The sequence below is a fragment of the Phascolarctos cinereus genome, unplaced genomic scaffold, assembly GCF_003287225.1.
Source record: "Phascolarctos cinereus isolate Bilbo 61053 unplaced genomic scaffold, phaCin_HiC Scaffold_2;HRSCAF=192, whole genome shotgun sequence".
NCBI lineage: Eukaryota > Metazoa > Chordata > Mammalia > Diprotodontia > Phascolarctidae > Phascolarctos > Phascolarctos cinereus.
Window position 1 is genome coordinate 404,473,083 of NW_027555625.1, and position 20,466 is coordinate 404,493,548.

At 38.0% G+C, this 20,466-nt stretch overlaps 1 pseudogene; it reads right to left on the bottom strand.

The window, feature by feature from the left end:
- Nucleotides 1-2,964: 2,964 nt before the first annotated feature.
- On the bottom strand, nucleotides 2,965-3,755 carry LOC110212339 (ubiquitin thioesterase OTUB1 pseudogene; annotated as a pseudogene).
- Nucleotides 3,756-20,466: the final 16,711 nt, after the last annotated feature.

Consider the following 20,466-nt stretch of genomic DNA (forward strand, 5'->3'; position numbering starts at 1 on the left):
GATTATATAAGAACCTATTTCTGTGTTGCTATAGTTAAAAAAACAAAGAAATTGAAGCTTTTGTCCATAGCCAGAGTCTTGATATATGCAAGAACAATATATAATAATGTGAGGTTATAGTGAGTGTTATATAGCGAATGAGCCATGGGTTTAAAATAAAAACACCTAGATTTGAATCTATCAAGAAACGTCTGTGTGACTGTGGGCAAGTCATTTCAAATTCCTGGGCCTCAGGTTCCTTCCATATAAAATGAAGTGGTTGGATAAAATGCTTTTTAAACTAAACTTATGAATGTATAACTAATTAGCATTTGTTAATAATTAATTAGCATTTGCTAATACTAATTAATAAGCATTTATTTTCCCTCCCACTTCTCCACACATTGGAAAAAAAAGAGAAAAGAAAAATCTCTGTAACAAATATGCACAGTTAAACAAAACAGATTCCCACATTGGTCATGTCCAAAAATCTTTATCTCATTCTATAGATTCAGTCTATTACCTGTGTGTCAGGAGGTGTGGGGTACATTCTTCATCATCAGCCTTCTGAATCATGGTTGGTCACTGCTCTCATCAGAGTAATAAGATGGTCTCTCAGTCCTATGATAATTTTCTTGCTTTCCTGCCTATAAACCTGAGCCTCAGTTTGCGTCCTAGATTGAGGGGGAATCTATTCAGGCCAACCAAATCTATAAACTTCAACATATGTGAAGGACCAAGCACAGAAAATACCAGATTAAAATAACACCCAGCTGGCCAAGAAGACTAGGGAGCCCATGCTGAGTTGTTACTATTTGGATCCCATCTATCTAACTCTGAGATGAACAAAACAAGTGAGGTGAGGTGTGAGTTTGGGCGGTGATAATATGGCAGAGCATATAGTGCCCTGGGCCCAGAGTCAGGAAAATCTGGGTTTAGATCCTGCCCCTGGCACTCATACTGGCTGTGTGACCAGCAGAAGTCACTTCACTCTTCTGAATCTTAGTTTTCCCATTTGTAAAATGGGTATCTCAATACCTGTAGTTATCTACGTTGCAAACTTGCTGGGAGGCTCAAATCAGATGGAGAATGTACAGTTCTTGGCATGGATGTCATTGTTAGAGCTGAAGAAGACCTCAGAGAAAGCTTAGTGAGTTGATCAATTGTACTTGAAGTTTTTTGGTCCTTGGCCCCTACAATTCAATTCAACAAATATTTGTAAAGTATTAGTTATAAGCAAGGCACTGTGATGAGACCTGGAACTAAGAAGAAAAACACTTGATCTCGGACCTCAAGGAGTTCATAGTCTAGTAGGGAATTCAACTTAATTCATTTCAACAAACATTGATTTAGTATCTACTATAACCAGGTACTATTCTAGGTGTTGGTGATAGAAAGACAAAAATTAAAACAATCCCTGCCCTTAAGAAGCTTACATTCTACTGGAGGAAAGAAGGGAAAGTATCATGTATGCAGATAAGTTCACAATAAATAAATATAAAAATATATGCATATAAATTAAAATATATATGAATGTTGAACTTGAGATGTATATAGGACATACATGTGGAGATATCTAACAAGGAGTTGGTAATAGAGGACTAGAGCTCAGAAGGGAAATGGAAGCTGAATATTTAGATTTTGGAGTCATCTGAATACAGATTGTAATTGAACCCTGTGGGAGTTGATGAAGTTACTAAGAGAGAGGGTATAGAAGGAAGAGAAAATGAAGCTAGACAGAGACCTAGGGATTCATTCTATAAGGAAAATGAGGATAGACATAGATGATGATTCAACAAAGGACTCCAAGGAAAGTAAGTTAAACAGCTTAGAGAAGAACCAAGAGAGAGTGATTTCATGCACATCCTCGGGGGCAAGACCTATCCAAGAGGAAAGAATGGTTAGTTAAATCCTATCACAGTCAGGAGAAGGGAGAGCTGAGAAAAGGAAGTTGCATTTGACAATTGAGAGAACATTGTGACCTTGGTGAGAGTAGTTTCTTTCAAATGATGGGGTCAGAACCATACTGTAAAAGGTTGAAAAGTGAATGGAAAATGAAGAAGTGATGTCAATGAGCTAGATTTTTTTCCCCTAAGCATTTCACTGTGAAAGGAGAGATATGGGCTCATAGCTTGAGGGAAGGACAGGGTCAATTGAAAATTTGTAGGCAGAAGAAAAGAAGACAGATGATGCATAGACTTAAGGTTGGAGAGAGAGGAAATAATAAGGGGCAAACTTCTGAAGGATGCTAGAGAAGGGGTAATCTAGGGCATTAGAATTTGGTCTTGGTAAGGAAAAGAACCACTTCGTCCTCAAAGGAGAAGACAGTGAGGAAACAACGAGAAGGGAATCTGAGATGTCATGGTGGGGAGAAGAAGGTGCTCACATGAATGGTATCAGATTTACTGATCAAGGAGGAGGTCTTCTCCTGAGGAGGGAGGAGAGGTTCAGTGGTTGCTTGAAGGAAGAAAAGAAGAAATGGAGCGGAAGGTTCAGAAACAGTGATAGAGAGCCAATCAGAGAGCATCAATATCATCATTCATTTGTGAAGGCCCAGTTGAGATTAGTAACATAAAGTTGTTATCTAAACCTGTTAAACTTGACATTTTCAAATCATAACTTATTATTGCCCCCTGTAAATTAACCCATCTTCCTAATTTCTCTATCTTTGTGGGTTTGTTTGTTTTTTCTACCATTAGCATCCCCTTTGATAAAACATGCAAGGTCATGAGTGACAAGAGAATATAAATGAAGGGGAATAAAATGTTACTATTTACAAGCACAAAAAAGCTATATACATATATATGTATATGTGTGTATGTGTGTATATATATATGTATACACACACACACACACACACACACACATACATATACATATATATACACACATATATATATATAGGTCTAACACCTGACTCAGTCAAATGATCAGGATTAGTGCCAGCACTTGCTAAGGCAAGAAAAGGACCTGAATGCTATCCTGTCAGTTTCCTAAGACATTGAGACATCTGGATCTGTGTGGTAGATAAACCTTAGATTCAGAGCCCTTAGGGAAAATGTGAGAGTTTATATTCTTGCACTGAACCTGGCCTATGTACTGTACCTGGATGGAGACATTGAGAGCCTGGGCCAGGGTGATGATGTGGATGTGAACACTGCTTTTGTACCTTCTGTTGATAAAACTCCTTGACACTGCCTGTCGTCAATGAAATACCCCAAGAACTTGCTTTCCCACTGTGGGTAGCTGGAGGAGAGCACCCATAGGGACGCTACCAGGTAATCTGTAGTTCTTTGGTCACTTAAAGAGACCAAATAACTCAACCACTGAGCTCTGCTTCTCAGTCTTCTCTATCAGGTCCATGGAAGTACTATAGAAGTCTTCAACTGCAAACTCAGTGAAGTGCTGAGACACCAGACCTTTGTTCTTGAAGGCTTTGAGCCTCTGAAGCTCCTTGCTAATCTCCAGCAGGGCTTCCAAGTGGGGAAGAAAACCAAATACTTGGTAGAAGCAGTTGCCTTCAGTCCTGGTCTTCTGGATGAACGATGGTTGTTGCTGTTTTTTAATAGGTCTTTGGTTATCATCATCAGCATAATCTGCACAGGATGGAGAGTTCAAAGGGCTCTAACACCAGTGGATTCTAGGCAGCAGGCTCTTGCTGAATTTAGTCTTACTGGGCCATGATGGCTTACTTCACCGTAGACCAATCAGTTAAGTCCTTTGGAATTATTTCACAGTAGCTCTGGCTTCTGCTGCTGAGGCTCCTGCACCATCATTTCCCCCCCTTCCCAATCTTTGTTGAGAGCAACCATTCTTCCATTCACCCAAGTTTGCAACCTTGAAATCATTCTAGGTTCTTCACCTCATAGTTTGACTGAGCTATGCAAGCCCCTCTGCCACAACAAGGCAGTGATCAAGGATGGGCAGAGCTGGGATGCAACCTCCTAAATCGAAGTCCATCACTCTTTCCACCATAACACATTCCTTCATAAGATTGCCTGTGATGCATTACTAGTACAGACTGGAAAATAAGTGCATAGGAGAGATACAGTGGCATTATGAGGCACCTTAAAAGGTGAGGCAATACCCTGGATTTTTATGCAAGTCCCACCTTCATCCCAGGCTGGATTATGATTGAGCTGATGGGCTTTTCATACATGACTTTCCTTCAAACACTAACAAAGATCTTCAAAAAGGCTGTATTTGGGGTAAAGTGGGTCCAGGGAGTGTGTAAAAAGGAGCACTGTGCCATAGAAAGCAGCGTCCCTTGCCATATTTCCTGAACAACCTACACCATTCACTGAGGGGGTCTGTCTTTTCTGAACTTTTCTTCAATCCCTACCAACAGACTTGTTCTAATAGAAAAATTTTAGGTTCTGCTGAAACATAGGAAAATTGCTAGAGTAGGAGTTCTTAGCTTCAGGTCCATCGGTATATTTCAGAGGGTCTATTAGCTTCAATGAGAAAATAATATTACATCTTTATTTTCACTGACTTTTGACTACCTTTGTAATCAAGTATACCTTATTTGACATGTTTAAAAACACTACTCCAAGAAGGGGTCCATTGGTTTCCCTAAAGAAGCCAAAGGACTCATGATACCAAACAGTTTAAGAATCGCTGCTCTGGAGGTTTAACGGAGGAAAATTCTACCCTGGAGCTTTGAGTAGAGCTTTTGTTCCTTATTTGATGTTTGCTGCATACATAAGCCTCTGCAGCTGTACTGAAAGAAGACAGTATAGAGTTAATAAGCAGAGATATTCTGAAGTCAGAGGTCTTAAAGCAGAGAATCAATGATCACTTTTTCAGGGACATTGGAGAAGAGCTAATCTAGAGAGCAGATTAGATGACCTGAAAGAATCATTTTTAAAAACTATATTTTATTTTTAAATAAAACAAGCAATGAGGCACCTAGGTGGCACAGTAGATAGAGCTCTGGCCTTGGAGACAGGAGGACCTGAGTTCAAATCCAGCCTCAGACACATGACACTTACTAGTTGTGTGACCCTGGGCAGGTCACTTAACTCTGACCGCCTCACTAAAATAAATAAATAAAATAAAACAAGCATTTCCATAACAGCATAATGAAAAAGATGATTGCACATGAAACTGAAAATGTATTATGTACAACATACTATTCCTTTTAAATATATAAAAAAGTTATCAGAATTCTTTAAACTTGGAGATTCTTTACTTCTGTGATCTTTTCTCTCATGCCTCTTCTCTTAATCATTTTCTGGGGTGGGGAACCTGTGGCCTGGAGGCCACATGTGACCTTCTAGGTCCTTGGGTGTGGCCTTTTGACTGAGTCCAAGTTTTACAGACCAAATCCTTTTATTAAGGGGATTTGTTCCGTGGAGTTTGGATTCAGTCAAAGGGCTGCACTTGAGGAGGTAGGGGGCCAAGTGGCCTGGAGGCCTCAGGTTCCCCACCCCTGACCTAGTGGATGATTCCTCTTTGCCTAGGGCCTCACATCATCCTGGCATTTCATATAAAGGAAATGTATTCTGAGGTTGTTTTCAAAGGTTTATAATGATGGATGTTTAAGTGGATAGGAAAGTACTGGAAAGGAATCTTCCAGAAAATAAGGAGTCATCTACTCACTCCCATATTTAGAAAGTATGATGTAACAGAAAGACCACTGGATATGGAGCCAGGCAAGCCTCTGTTTAAGTCTGACTGCCACTTACTGGCTCTGAAACCTTAGATTTAGCCTATGTGGCCTAATTTTTTCATTAATAATACTTAAAATACTTCAATAATACTAATTGTGAGAACCATATGAGATAATGTATGTAAAAACACTAACCCAGGATTCTGGTTTTTGTTTTCTAATTTTTATTTGTACTGATATCATCAATTCTGAACATATTCTTCCCCTGTCCAGTAAAACATCCTTTGTAACAAAAAACAAAAAGCGATTCAGCCAAACTAACAAATTAGTATGCTTACCAACAGCGTGTGACAGTATATTCAGTGTTTCACCCTCATAGTGCCCCATCTCTCTAATGAAGAGTTGTTGTTTTTGTTTGTTTGTTTTTTGGCATTTTATCATCACTACTTAAGAAGCAAGTTTGGTCGTTAGAATTATACTGCCTTCATTTTTCTTTGGTGATTTCCAAGTAGCAACTTGGGAATATATTCTTAAGCACAGTCCATGCTACATCTTTATTATTTAGCTCCAGTGACACCCACAAATAACCACTTAAGGAAAAAGCCATTTGGAATTGGAAAACATGGATTTAAACCCTGGATTTCCTATCTACTACCTGTGTGACTTTGTACAAGTTATTGCATGTGTTATTGTTGTTGTTTTTTTCTTTCCATTTACATTGCTGGGCCTTCAAGTGTATTGTTTTCCTCATTCTCAGTATTTCACTTGCAAAGGTTCACATAAGTTTTCCCATGCTTCTCTGAATTCTTCATATTTATCACTTATGGTATACTGACATTTCATTATATTCATGTGCCATAATCTTAGCAGAGTCCACAAGGGAACCACTTCTTAGATGTTGAAAGTATCTGCTAAGGAAGCCACGTTTTAGAAAATCCTCTGGATCAGTCATATGTTATGGGTAATCTGAATCTCTGATTGGAAAGGAAAATCTGGCTGGCTTCTCACTTTCCTGCCCAACATCATCAGACAACTTTCAGACTAAATCTTCCATTGTGGTAGTTTCCCCTACTTGGAAATCCTAGGGAACAGAAGCCAGCAGGACAGAATCGTTAGTCCAGGAGAACCACTTCGTGTTTTAAGACTTAGAATTTTAGAATTAGAATCAGGCCTTGGGCTAAGTAATGAGAAACAGCATGATACAGTGGAAGGCATACTGGCTCTGGAATTAGAGGATCTGGGTTCAAATTCCACCTGTGTCACTTACTACTTATGGAACTTTAGGCAAGTCATTGAACATCTCTAGGCCTTAGTTTCCTCATCCATTAAATAAAGAAGTTGTACTAGATGACTTCTGGGTTTCCTTCAAGATCTAAATCCATGATCTCATGAACTTCTCAAGCAGTGAGGGGAAAGGTAGACCAAGGTGTATATCTATGTATATGTTAAGTTAAGGACAAAGGAAATTTTGGTATGTTGTCTCATTGTTGTCATATTCAATGAAATTATTATGTCCATGATTTGTTCTTTGACCCATTCATTCTTTATGATTACATTATTTGGTCTCCAATTCAAAGGACATGTATTCAGTGTAATTCTTACTGTATTATGGTCCCAAGAAGGTATATTTAATATTTCTACTTTTCTGCATATAATTGTGAGGTTTTTATGCCTTAATATAGTCAGTTTTTATGAAGGTGCCATGCATAGCTGGGAAAAGAAAAGGTATAGTACTTTCTATTCCCATTTAATTTTCTGCAGAGGTCTATCACGTTTAACTTTTCTAAAATTCTATCCATCTCCTTAACCATTTTTCTTGTTTATTTTATGGATAGATTTATCAACGTCTAGAAAAAAATAATGACAAAGTTCATTTAGAAGAAAAAAGGTCAGGAATTTCAAAGAAACCAGGGAAAAAAAGATGTAAAGGAAGTAGATACAGCAATATCAGACCTTAAACTATGCTATGAGGCGAGAGCATTGTTGAAATGTAAAAAGAATAATTTCAATTATTTTAAACTAAAATTTTCTTGTATAAATAAAACCAATGTACATAGCCAAGAATAGAAGGAATGCAAAAAATTGGGGAAAAAAACTTTCATAGACAATCTCTCAGATAGGATGTGACTGGGTTGGAATACTGCTGTGGTGTAAGAAATGATGAGCAGGTTGATTTAGAAAAACATGGAAAGACTTGGAGTCATGAAAGAAGATTCTATCCACCTTCAGAGAAACAGATGATAAGAGGAAATAAGCATAGTACTATCTTATATGTGTATGAATATATATGTGTATATATGTGTATGTTTATCAATATCTCTGTGTGTGTATATCTATATCTATCTATTTAGATAGATAGATAGATAGATAGATAGATAGATAGATAGATAGATAGATATAGATATAGATATATATTTCCACACACAATTGTAGCTTTGTTTAGGGTGGTGAGGGGAGGGACAGGAGAAAAATTAAGTAAAAAATGCACAGCAGAGAACAAAAGAAAACCAACAAGGAAGCAAAGAAAAGCTGGGCAGCTTTGAAAATAATGTGTAGTGTTTGTTATATAGGTTTCTTGAAATGGAAATTATTGTCTTATATTGAATCCCCTCTTATGGTCTGCTGTGTACATGACAATTTTTTTCTCATTTTATGTTTAAGTTTAAAATTACAAAAAAAAAAAAGAAAAAAGAGATTTATCTAGGACTGAGATGGGTTAAATTGAGGTCTTCAATTGTATAATTTTACTGTCTATTTTATCTTGTAACTCATTTAATTTTTCCTTCAAGAATGGATGTTATGCCATTTCATGCATGTATGTTTAGTATTGATATTAATCCATTTTCTATGGTACCTTTTAGCAAGGTGTAGTTTCCCTGATGTTCTCTTTTAATTAGGTCTACTTTTGCTTTTGCTTTATTTGAGATCGTGGCAGGCTATTCCTGCCTTTTTTTCACTTCAGCTAGAGAATAACAAATTCTGCTCCAGCCCCCTATTTTCATTCTGTGTGTGTCTTTCTATTTCAAGTGTGTCTCTTGTAAACAGCATATTGTTGTATTCTGGTTTCTAATCCAGTCTGCTGTCTTCTTCCATTTTGTGGGTTAATTCATTCCATCAACATTCACCTTTTTATTATTAATTTTATCTCCATTCTATTTTCTTTTGTTAATCCTTCTCTCTCTCTGTCTCTCTTTTTCCTACCTTATCCCTTCCTCAAAAGTCTGTTTTTCTTCTGACTACTGCCTATCTTAATCTATCTTCCCTTTTATTACATCTCTGTTTTCTCTTCCCTATTGGGTAAGATGAATTTCTATGTCCAACTGTGTATGTGTGTGTATGCATGCATGTGCACACATATTCTTCCCTCCTTGAACCAGTTCAGATGACAGCAAGGTTCAAGCATTGCCAGCTCTGCCCTCACCCCTTTCACCCCGCATTGTAAAAATTCTTCTTTGTACAACTCTTTTATGTAAGATAATTTTCCCTATTCTTCCTCTCCTTTCCCCCACTCCCAGTGCATCCCTCTTTCTCAACCTTGAATTCTTCTTTTGAGATCATCCCAACATATTAGATTCACATCCTAGCCTTCTAAGCAGATGCCTTCTAACTGTCCTAATGATGATTAAGTTTTTAAGGATTACATGGAACACTTTCCCATATAGGAATATAACCAGTTTGACCTTGTTAAGTCTCTTATGATTTCCCATTTATGTTTATGCTTTTATGTTTCTCTTGAGTCTTTTGCTTGAATGTCAATTTTTTTAGCTTTGTTTTTTTCATCAGGAATGCTTAAAAGTACTCTATTTCATTAAATATTAATTCCCCCCCCCCCGAAGGATTATACTTAGTTTTTTTGGGGTGGGCTGCTTTGCTTTCTGGAATATCATATTCCAAGCCCCCCCACTTCTTTATAATGGTAGCTGCTAAATCTTGTGTGATCTTGACTGTGGCTCCATGGAATCTGAATTATTTCTTTCTGGTTATTTGAAATATTTTCTCCTTGATTTGGGAGCTCTGGATTTTGGCTATAATATTCCTGGGAGTTTTCATTTTGGGATTTCTTTCAGGAAGTGACCAGTGGATTCTTTCAATTTCTACTTTGCCATCTGGTTATAAGACATCTGGGAAGTTTTCCTTTGTAATTTCTTGAAATATGATATTTATGCTCTTTCAAAAAATACGGCTTTCAGGTATTCCAACAATTTTTAAATTATTTCTTCTTGATCTGTTTTCAAGGTCAGGGTTTTTTTTTATATCTTACATTTTTTTTTCTTATGTTTTTTCAGTCTTTTGTTTTCATTCTTGATGTCTCATATAGACATTAGCTTCCACTTGGCCAGTTTTATTTATTTTTTTGTTTTAATTTATCTTTTATTACATTTTAAGTTCTGAACTGTCTCCTTCCCTCAATCCCTTCCCATCCTGCAGTAGAGAAGGCCACCATTTCTCTCTCTCTCTCTCTCCTCTCTCCTCTCTCTCTCTCTCTCTCTCTCTCTCATTCTCTCTCACTCTCTCTCTCTCACACACACACACACACACACACACACACACATACATATGTATGTACATACTTCTATTCATCCATTCTTTCTCTGGAGGTGGATAGCAGCTTCCTTCATAGATCCTTTGTAGTTGATTTAAGTATTTATAATACTCAGGACAACTTAGTCGTTCACAGTTATTCTTTTAACAGTATTGCTGTTACTATACCCAATGTTCTCTTGGTTGGGCTCATTTCACTCTTATTTCATGCAAAACTTTCCATGTTTTTCTATAATCAACCTGCTTATCAGTTCTTATAGCACAGTAGTATTCCATCACAATCATATACCACAACTTGTTTAGCCATTCCCCAATTGATAAGCATCCCTCAATTTCCAGTTCTTTGCCACCACTATGAAAACTTCTATAAATATTTTAGAACATATAGATTTTTTTTTCCTTTTTCCTTGATCACCTTAGGAAATAATAATGGTATTGTTGTGTCAAAGGATAATAAATAGTTTTATGACTCTTTGGGCATAATTCTAGATCTCTTTCCAAAATGGTTGGACCAATTCACAGCTCCACCAATGGTGTATTAGTGTTCCAATTTTTCCACATCCCCTCCACCATTTGTCATTCCCCCTTTCTATCATTTTAGCCAATCTCATAGGTGTGACACGGCATCTCAAAGTTGTTTTAATTTGCCTTTCTCTAATAAAGGATAATTGAGAGCATTTTTTTTCACATGACTATTTATAGTTTTGATTTCTTCATCAAAAAATTACCTGTAAAAAATTATCCTTTGACCACTTATCAATTAGGGAATGACTCATACTCTTATAAATTTGACAAAATTCTCTATATATTTGGGATGAACCCTTTATCTCAGAAACCATCTATAAAAATTTTACCCCAGTTTTCTACTTTCCTTCTCACCTTAGCTGCATTGGTTTTATTTGTACAAAGACTTTTTTCAATTTAATGTAATCAAAATGATCCATTTTACACTTAACAATTCTCTCTCTCTCTCTCTCTCTCTCTCTCTCTCTCTCTCTCTCTCTCTCTCTCTCTTGTTTATTCATAAATTCTCCTATTTATAAGTCTGATCAGTGATATGTTCCATGTTCTTCTAATTTACTTATAATATCCCCCTTTATGTCTAGATCATGTATCCATTTTATCTTGGTAAATGGTGTAAGATATTGGTCTATACCCAATTTCTGCCTGACTGCTTTCCAGTTTTCCCAACAACTTTTTAAAAAAATAAATAATGAATTCTTATCCCAAAAGTTTAAATCTTTACATTTGTCAAACATAAGGTTACTATAATCATTTACTACTGTGTATTGTATGTTTTCTATGTTCCACTGATCCACCTTTCTATTTCTAAGCCAGTATCAGATGTTTTTTTTATAATTACTGCCTTATAATATAGTTTAAGATCTGCTATGCCTCCTTTCTTTACATTTTTTCATTAAGTCCTTTGATATTCTTAACCTTTTGTTCTTCCAAGTGAATTTTGTTATTATTTTTTCTAGCTCAATAAGTAATATTTTAGTAATTTAATTGGGATGGCATTGAATAAGTACACTAGCTTAGGTAGAACTGTTATTTTTATTATGTTGCCTCTGCCCACTCATGAACAATTAATATTTCTCTAATTATTTAAATCTGACTTTATTTGGATAAAAAAGTGTTTTATGATTATGTTCCTGGATTTGTCTTGACAGGTATACTCCCAGGTATTTTATGCTGTCTACAGTTATTTTAAATGGGGTATCTCTTACTCTCTCTTCTTGAATATTTTTGTTGGTAATATATAGAAATGCAAATGATTCATGTGGGTTTGTTTTATATCCTGTTACTTTGCTAAAATTATTGTTCAACTAGTTTTTTAGTTGAATCTCTAAGATTTTCCAAGTATATCATTGTATCATCTACAGAAAGAGACAATTTTCAATTCTAATTTTTAAGGAGTGATTTTCTTTAGTGAGGTTTTGTATCCCTTTTACCATTTGGCCAATTCTGATTTTTAAGGTGTTATTTTCTTTAGAATTTGATTATGCTTCTTTTACCAAGCTGTTTGTTCTCTTTTCATGATTTTCTTGCCTAGCTCCCATTTCTTTTCCCAATTTTTCCTCTATCAATCTTATTTGGTTAATTTTTTTTTTTTTTTGCTAATTTTTATCTCTTTCTTTAGTTCTTCTAGAAATTCTTATTGGATTTGTGTCCAATTTGCATTTTTCTTTGAGGTTTTGCTTGTAGATGTTTTCAAACCATTGTCTTTTTCTGAATTTGTGTCTTAAGCTTCACCATGGTAGCTTTTTATAGTCAGGTTTGGTTTTTTTTTTTTCGCTCATTTTTCTAGCTTACTTTTTGACTTTGGACTTTAGGTTAGAGTTGAGCTTTGCTCACTTCTGGGAGTGGGAGGTGGGGAATGTCTGGCCTAAGCTTCTGTCTTCTATGTCCTTCTGCTGCTTTCATAGCTCAGTGGGGGCCTATAAGTGTTTGGTATTTCCAAAGTGGTGTGATCCAGAAACAGATCTGGTCACTGCCCTGCTGGTCTGTGCTCTGTTCTTACCCAGAAAGGGCCCCTGCTTTATTGAGACTACGACCACTCCTTCCCATCCTAGAACTGTGTCTTGGAATTTGGTAATGAGTGATAGAGCTGCCATATTACACCTGTGCCTACTCCCACTGCTATGACAAGGATCCCCTGAGATTTCTTTCTAACCAGGTGTTTAGTTCACTTTGTGCTTTGACGCACAGCCCATGGACTCCTGCCATGCTCTGGGCTTTGCCCCACCTCATTGTCTACAGGCATCTCTTTCTATTTTCCTAAGCTACTCTGGGCTGAAAAGAATACTCATTGTGACATTTTCTTGGCTTTCTCACTCAGAATTTAGTTTGTCATGTTTTTTTTTTAAGTTTTATAAAAGGGATGTATTCAGCACACTTGGAAAAAATGCTAGCTTCATGTTACCATCTTGGCTCTGCCCCTCCTTAACTTCACTATTGATTCTGAGAGTACCACCACCCTCCCAGTTACTCAGGCTGACAATCTAGATGTCATATATGGCTCTTCAACTCTCTCATACCCCATGTATCCAATAGCAATCAGGTGTCAAGTTTGATCCCACGTACCATCTCTTGTGTATACTTCCTTCTCTCCTCTGACACTGCTACCCCCCATCCCCCCCCACACCGGTGTTTGCCCTCACCTCATGACTGCACTATTGCAGTAACCTTCTGGTTGGTCTCTTTGCTTCAAGTCTCTCCCCTCTTCAGTACATTCTCCACTCAGCTGTCAAATCCATCTTTCTAAAGTACAGATCTATCTCACTCTCCTATTCAATAAACTAAAGGGGATTCCTGTGACTTCCAGGATCCAATCCTCTGTTTGGCCTTTATAACCTGGCTCCTTCCTACCTTTCCAGCTTTACTTTGCTCTAGGGACACTGGCCTCTTCACCTACTTGCTCCTCATACAAGACACTCCCGCCTCCTAACTCTGCATTTCGACTGGCTGTCTTCTGTGCCTGGAGTCCTCTCATCCTCATTTCCATCTCTTGGCTTCCTTTAGGTCTCAGCTAAAACTTCCACCTTCTGGGAGAAGCCTTTCCTAATCCCCCTTAATGCTAGAGCCTTCCCTCTGAGATGAGCTCCACTTTATCCTGGATTCCTTTGTTTGTACACAGTTGTTTGCGTGTTTTTTCCACCATTATATTGTGTGCTTCTTGAGAGCGGGGGCTGGTGCTTACTAAATGATTGTTGACTACACCTGTGTGGTTTTCTAGCTCTTCCTCCTCATTTTTTCAGATGAGGAAATTAAGTCTCAGGAAGACTAAATGACTATTTGCAGGATCACAGAGGTAGTAAGTACTTTTATTTAAAAAAGAAAACAAAAAACTGTGCACATGATATAGCCAGATCATCTCAAAAGCATTCCTTTTCTTATTAACTCTTTGTTTTTAAATTCTTGGTGTGGTAAGAATTTACTATTGCCACAACTTCTTAAAAGGTTTTTCTTTTGAGTTTTTGTGGCTATTATGGCTTCATTGATTTATTTCCTTTCAATTAATAAAAATTCAACTTCTCTTTCTTCCATTCCCCCTATCTCCTCCCCACAAAAGAAAAGAAAAACCCTTGTAACAGATATGCATAGTCAAAGCAAATTCCTGCATTGGCCATGCCCAGAAACATTCAATATGGCTTTTTTGCATGGTTTGTACTACCATCCTGTTCCTGTTTCTAAAAGGAACTTACATTAGAGATTCTCCAGTCGGGTTATGGAAGAGAGATTTAAACAAAGCATTTGAGAGTGAGTGCTCTCTAATGTCTCACAGAAGTAGAAATTGGATGCCAAGGCCTCTAACTCCAAAGCTAGCAGCCTTTCCACTTTGATACAATGTCTTACTGTTCTCTCCACAAACTCCCTCTGTGATTTTATCTCCTTTGGTAGCTTCCAGTAGCATCTCTACTCGGATGACTCCCAAATCTCTCAATCCCTTACCTTTCTTAAGTTCTGGACCTACATCTAGACCTCAGTTTCCTCATTTGTAAAATTAAAAGGTTGACTAAATGACTTTTAAGGCCTCTTCAAGTCTATGATCCCATATGATGATCCAATGATTTCCAGTTGCCTGTTCAATATCTGTACCTGTATATCCTGTCAGCACCACAAACAGGGTCAGAAACAGATAAGGTCAGAAAGGTTTCACTCTCCCTTATTGACCTCTAAAAACCCAGAAAATATTACCCCAGGGAAAACCCTGGAACAGCTGAGCCAGCAGAAAGATGGGGTGCAGCAGTCTTTTAATCTGGGAAGCTTGGAGGATTAATGGAAAAGGACCCTCTTGCTCTGGTGGAAGGGGAGCAGTACAGGACAGGAGGTGCCCCAGTAACCTGTGGCAAGCCCTACCTTGGCAAACTAGCAGGAGATCCTGAGCCCCAGTGTGGTGGAGCAGGTAGGCGACAACACCAGGACCCCCCTTGCCCTTCTCCCTCCTGAATGCTTTGGCACAGGCAGTGGAACCGAAAGACTCCAGGAGCCAGACCCCCCATTCTTTAGCACAGCTCCAGCAGCCAAAGCTTCTGGAGCTTTAGAGTAGCCACCATCCAGAGGCCAGACTCCCCTCTGCCCTGAGAGCTTCAGTGTTGCTGACTGTAGCTCAGCACCAGGTAAGCTGCCAGATTCCCTACAGTCTCCACCTGCCAGCACCTGAGGCCCCAGCACACAAAGCCAGGTTCCTGACCCCAACACAAGAAGCTTGGGTCAGTGCTCCTGGGCTCCAGCAAGCCAAGAAATAGGCAAACATCAAGAGCAAAAAAGCAAAAATGGACAACGACCATAGCTTCTTACTATGGGGACAGGGAAGATCAAAACACAAATTCAGAAGAGGACAATATTGTCAATATACCCACATCCAAAATCTCAAAAGGGAAGATGAACTGGTCTCAAGCCCGAAAAGCCTTCTTGGAAGAGCTCAAGAGGGATTTTGAAAGTCAAATAAGAGAGGTAGAAGAAAAATTGGGAAAAGAAATGAGAGGTATGCAAGAGAGAGTCAACAGCTTGGAGAAAGAAGGACAATTTGTCTTTTTTTTTTTTAAGGACTAGAAAATTAAAAAACAAGTCTTTAAAAAATACAATTGACCAAATGGAAAAAAGTTCACTGAAGAAAACAACTCTTTAAAAAGTAGAAGGAGGGGGGCAGCTAGGTGGTGCAGTGGATAGAGCACCAGCCCTGAAGTCAGGAGGACCTGGGTTCAAATGTGGCTTCAGACCAAACACTTACACTTACTAGCTGTGTGACCCTGGGCAAGTCACTTACCCTCAATTGCCTAAAAACAAACAAACAAACAAAAAACAAAAAGGTAGAATCGGCCAAATGGAAAAGGAGGTTTAAGAACTAACTGAAGAAAACAGCTTGTTAAAACTTATAACTGGGCAAGTGGAAGCTAATGACCCTATGAAACATCAAGAATCAGGCAAAGTTAAAATAGTGAAAAAATAGAAGAAAACATAAAATATCTCTTTGGAAAAACAATTGACCTGGAAAATAGATCCAGGAGAGATAATTTAAGAATTATTGTTCTACCTGAAACCCCTGATCGAAAAAGGAGTCTGGACAACATCTTTCAATAAATCATCGAGGAAAATTGCCCTGAGGTCCTACAACTAGAGGGTAAAATAGTCAACTAAAGAACCCACCAATCCCTTCCTGAAAGAGATCCCAAACTGAAAACACCAAGGAATATTGTAGCCAAATTCCACAATTATCAGATCAAGCAGAAAATACTGTAAGCAGCCAGAAAGAAACAATTTAAATATCATGGAACCACTGTCAGGATTAGGCAGGAACTTGCAGCTTCTACATTAAAAGATTGGAGGGTTTAAAATATGATATTCTGTAAAGCTAAGGAGCTTGGATTACAACCAAGGATCAACTACCCTGAGAAAATGAGCATAATCTTTCAGGTGAGGAGATGGGCATTCAATGAAAATAGGGGGCTTCCAAGTTTTCCTGATGAAAGGACCAGAACTCAACAGAAAATTTGATCTTCAAATACAAGACTCAAGAGAGGCATAAAAAGGTAAAGAGGAAAGAAAAAAAACCATGTTATTCAATAAGGGCAAATTGTTTACATCCCTACAAGAGAAGATGATACTTGTAGCTCTTGAGAACTGTATTTTTATTATGACATTTAGAAGGGATATACATAGACAGAGAGCATGGGTACAAGTAGAATTTAATGTCATGATAAAAAAAATCTAAGTGATGAAAAGAGGCTGTACTGGGAGAAGAGGAAAGGAGGCAGAAAAAGGTAGATTACATTACATGAAGAGGACAAAGCCTATTACAGTAGAGGGAAAGAAGGGAGGGAGATGAGTATTGCTTGAACTTTACTCTCATCAGATTTGGCTCAAAGAAAGAATAATATACTCAGTTAGGTATAGAAATCTAACTCCCTCTATGGGAAGTAGGAAGGAAAAGGGGAAAGAAAAGGCAGGGGTTAGTAGAAGGGAGGGCAGATTGAGGGAGGTGATGGTCAAAAGCAAAACTCTAGTGAGGAGGAAAAGGGAGAAAGGAGAGAGAAAGCATAAAGAGGGGAGGGAAATAGGATGGAGAGAAAGATATAGAGAGTAATCATAATTGTTAATGTGAATGGGATGAACTCTCCCATAAAATGGAAATGGATAGCAGAGTGGATTATGGAAAATGTTATTCACATCCAGAGAAAGAACTTTGGAATCTGAATGCAGATAGAAGCATACTATTTGCTCTCTTTTTTTGTTGTTTCTTCTTTCTCATTGTTCCTCCCATTGGTTCTAATTCTTTACAACATGACTAATGTGAAGATATGTTGAATATGAATGTATATGTAGATTGTATTCTGTCCTGGGGTGAGCGGAGGGGAGGGAAGGGGAGAAAATTTGGAACTCAAAATCTTATGGAAGTGAATGTTGCAAACTAAAAATAAATAAATAATTAAAAAATACTCACTGACCATTTTCATGAAAATGTTATGAAGATGATGAAAGAGGCATATGAGTTGTTAGTTGTTAGTGCCTTTTTGGTCACGTTTTTTCTTTTTATTTTGGAGGGAAAAGTATCATCTACAACCTCTTCCATTCTTTTATTATCTTTTATTGATTTTGAAAAGTGATACATGAACAAGGCAGCTAAGTGGCATAATGGATAGGGTGTCAGGCCTAGAATGAGGAAGACCTGAGTTCAAATCCAACCTTAGACACTTACTTACCGTGTGACTCAGGGGAAGTCATTTAACCACTATTTGCCTCAGTTTCAACTATAAAATGGGGATGATAATAGCACCTAGCTACTTGGGTTGTTGTGAGGATGAAATAAAATAATAATTGTAAAGCACTTAGCACAGTGCCTGGAACATAGTACGTGCTGTATATAAATCTTGGTTATTATTATTGTTGTTGTTGTTATTGTTAGTATGAATACCTTTAATACAAGCATCATCTTCAACATGGTCATGTTCAGCTACTTCTGTCACTTTCTCAGGGACACACATGTTGATTCAAATGTACAGATTGCAATATCATCATTGCCACTGAGAATAGATCATTCTATTAAAAATGGGCTAATCTGCCCAAATTCACACCTATTTTTGTTGCTCTCTGTCTGTCTCATATGCTCTTTGAGTGATCTAACTTGACTGCAATTCTTGTTAAACTTTGTTTTCAGGCTACTTTTCTCCCAACCTGCTTTTTGCTGTTCATTTATGAAGCACTGCTGCTTATAGTCTACTGTCATCCTCTTAGGTATTTTGCAAATGAGCCTTTAGCTGTCATATATCTCCACTTGCAAAGGAAATGAGTATTTGCTGTCTTGAGGCAGTTCTCTGGGTTCCTTTGGCCTTATTTTGGAAACTGTTTTGCAGCAGTTAAACTTATGGGGTCCAAAAATCAGTCTTTTCTTCTTTCCATTTTTCATCAACTTGTTTAAATAAACTGGGTTGTGGCTGCTATGATCACAAATAATGTTTTCTCATATTTAACACAAGTTGATTCAGTTTTTACTTTAATCTTTGCTCTAACTCCCTGACTCTTAGCTAATGGGCTACTGGAGGCAGAGAAGAGTTTCTGCTTGTTGGGCCAGGGAACCCGAAATGAGTGGTGATATAAGAAAATTCCCCTTCACAAGTGATTAATATCAGTGCCTATGCAGGGAGTGTCTTCATCTTTGCTGTAGCCCTGATGAACCTGGCACTGCTCTTGCTTATGATCTCCTTTTTACACTGAGACATCCACTATGAACTGCAAAGATATCACATCCCACCCACATGGACCTGATCACAAAAACCTGGAGGACTGTCATTTCCCAACATTCTCCCAGATTGTTACTCCTTAAGGGAGCTGTTACCCTTAGTTATATTTGTGTTCCAATCTTTCCACTTCCTCCATTTGTGCTACCTATTTACAAGGTTCGGAGGGCTACGGCTCAAGCTGTTGACATCACTTTCTGATCACTGAAGTACAAAGTAGCCATGAGGAGTCCCAGGCATTCTCTGATGTCTGGTTAGTGTATCAGAATGGGCAAGTCAGACAAGGGGGCCGATGGCAGATAAATCAATTTAAGGTGTCCTCAATGCCTAAACTTGTTGAATATCTACCTGCTATGGATAAATAAAACCCTTTTTGTTAACAGTTGAAAAAAAAAAGAAAGCTCCTATCTCATGACATTGTCTAAACGTACTGCCTGACAGAATCAATGCATCTTCTATTTTCATCATCTAGGACAAAAAGCCTGCTTTGGTCAAAAATACCATGATCACAGAAGCTGCCCCACTGCTTCATCCAAGTAGCAGGAATAACATCAACGTCAACAACAAAAATGACAGCAACAGAACAATAATACTGATCCATAGCAATTTAAGAAATATTTTAATAGACGTTGCTGTTGGAAATACTCATAATCTCCAAGCTTTGTGGAACAAAACACTTGCAAAACCCAATAGACCATGCAAAAGAAAAGTAATGTAGGAACATCTCATTGTCCTGTATGCTACTGAAATTGTTCCAGTGGACTTTCAGTGAACCTATGGAAGATAAGCTTACATTTCAATACTCGTATTCAGTTAACACAAAGCAGTTATTTTATCCATCTTTGCAACAGTCCATAGAATATTAAACATAGGAGAACAATAGTAGGATACATCTCCAGAACCATCTTAATCCAAACACTATTGAAAAAGCAGAGAATGAGGTTATCATACAACTGACATTTATGTTTCAAGGCTTCTGCTCTGGCCTTCATTCCCATCTCCTCCTCACCAGAAATTCAGACTCTGCCCTAGGAACCACCCTTGGGTCTGATAGGTGAGCTTTCTTTCTCTTGCCAGGATCAGTTGTGGCCCCCAGCTCCAAACAATGCAAGAATGTGCATGCTATCCCTTCATCTGTCTCCCCATTCCAGCTCCCCATTATGCATTATCTTTTCATCCTTTTATCAATAAACATTTGTTGAATACCTACTATGTGCTAGGCACTGTGGTAACCCCTGGGGATACAAAGAAACATAAAAGACAGTTCCCGTCCTTGAGGCACTTACAGTCTAGAGAGGGGTGAAAACATGCCAACAACTATATACAAATAAACTATATACAGGATAAATTGGAAATAATCAACAGAGGGAAGGTACTAGAATTGAGAGGGATTGGGAAAGGCTTCCTGTAAAAGGTAGAATTTTAACTGGGACTTGAGGGAAGTCAGGGCAGCCAAAAGGCAGAGATGAGGAACAAGACCATTCTGTGCGTGGGGGACAGCCAGAGAAATGCCTAGAATCAGGAGATGGAGCATCTTGTGTGAGGAACGGCAAGGAGCTCAGTGTCATGAGGTCACAGAATACAGGGTAG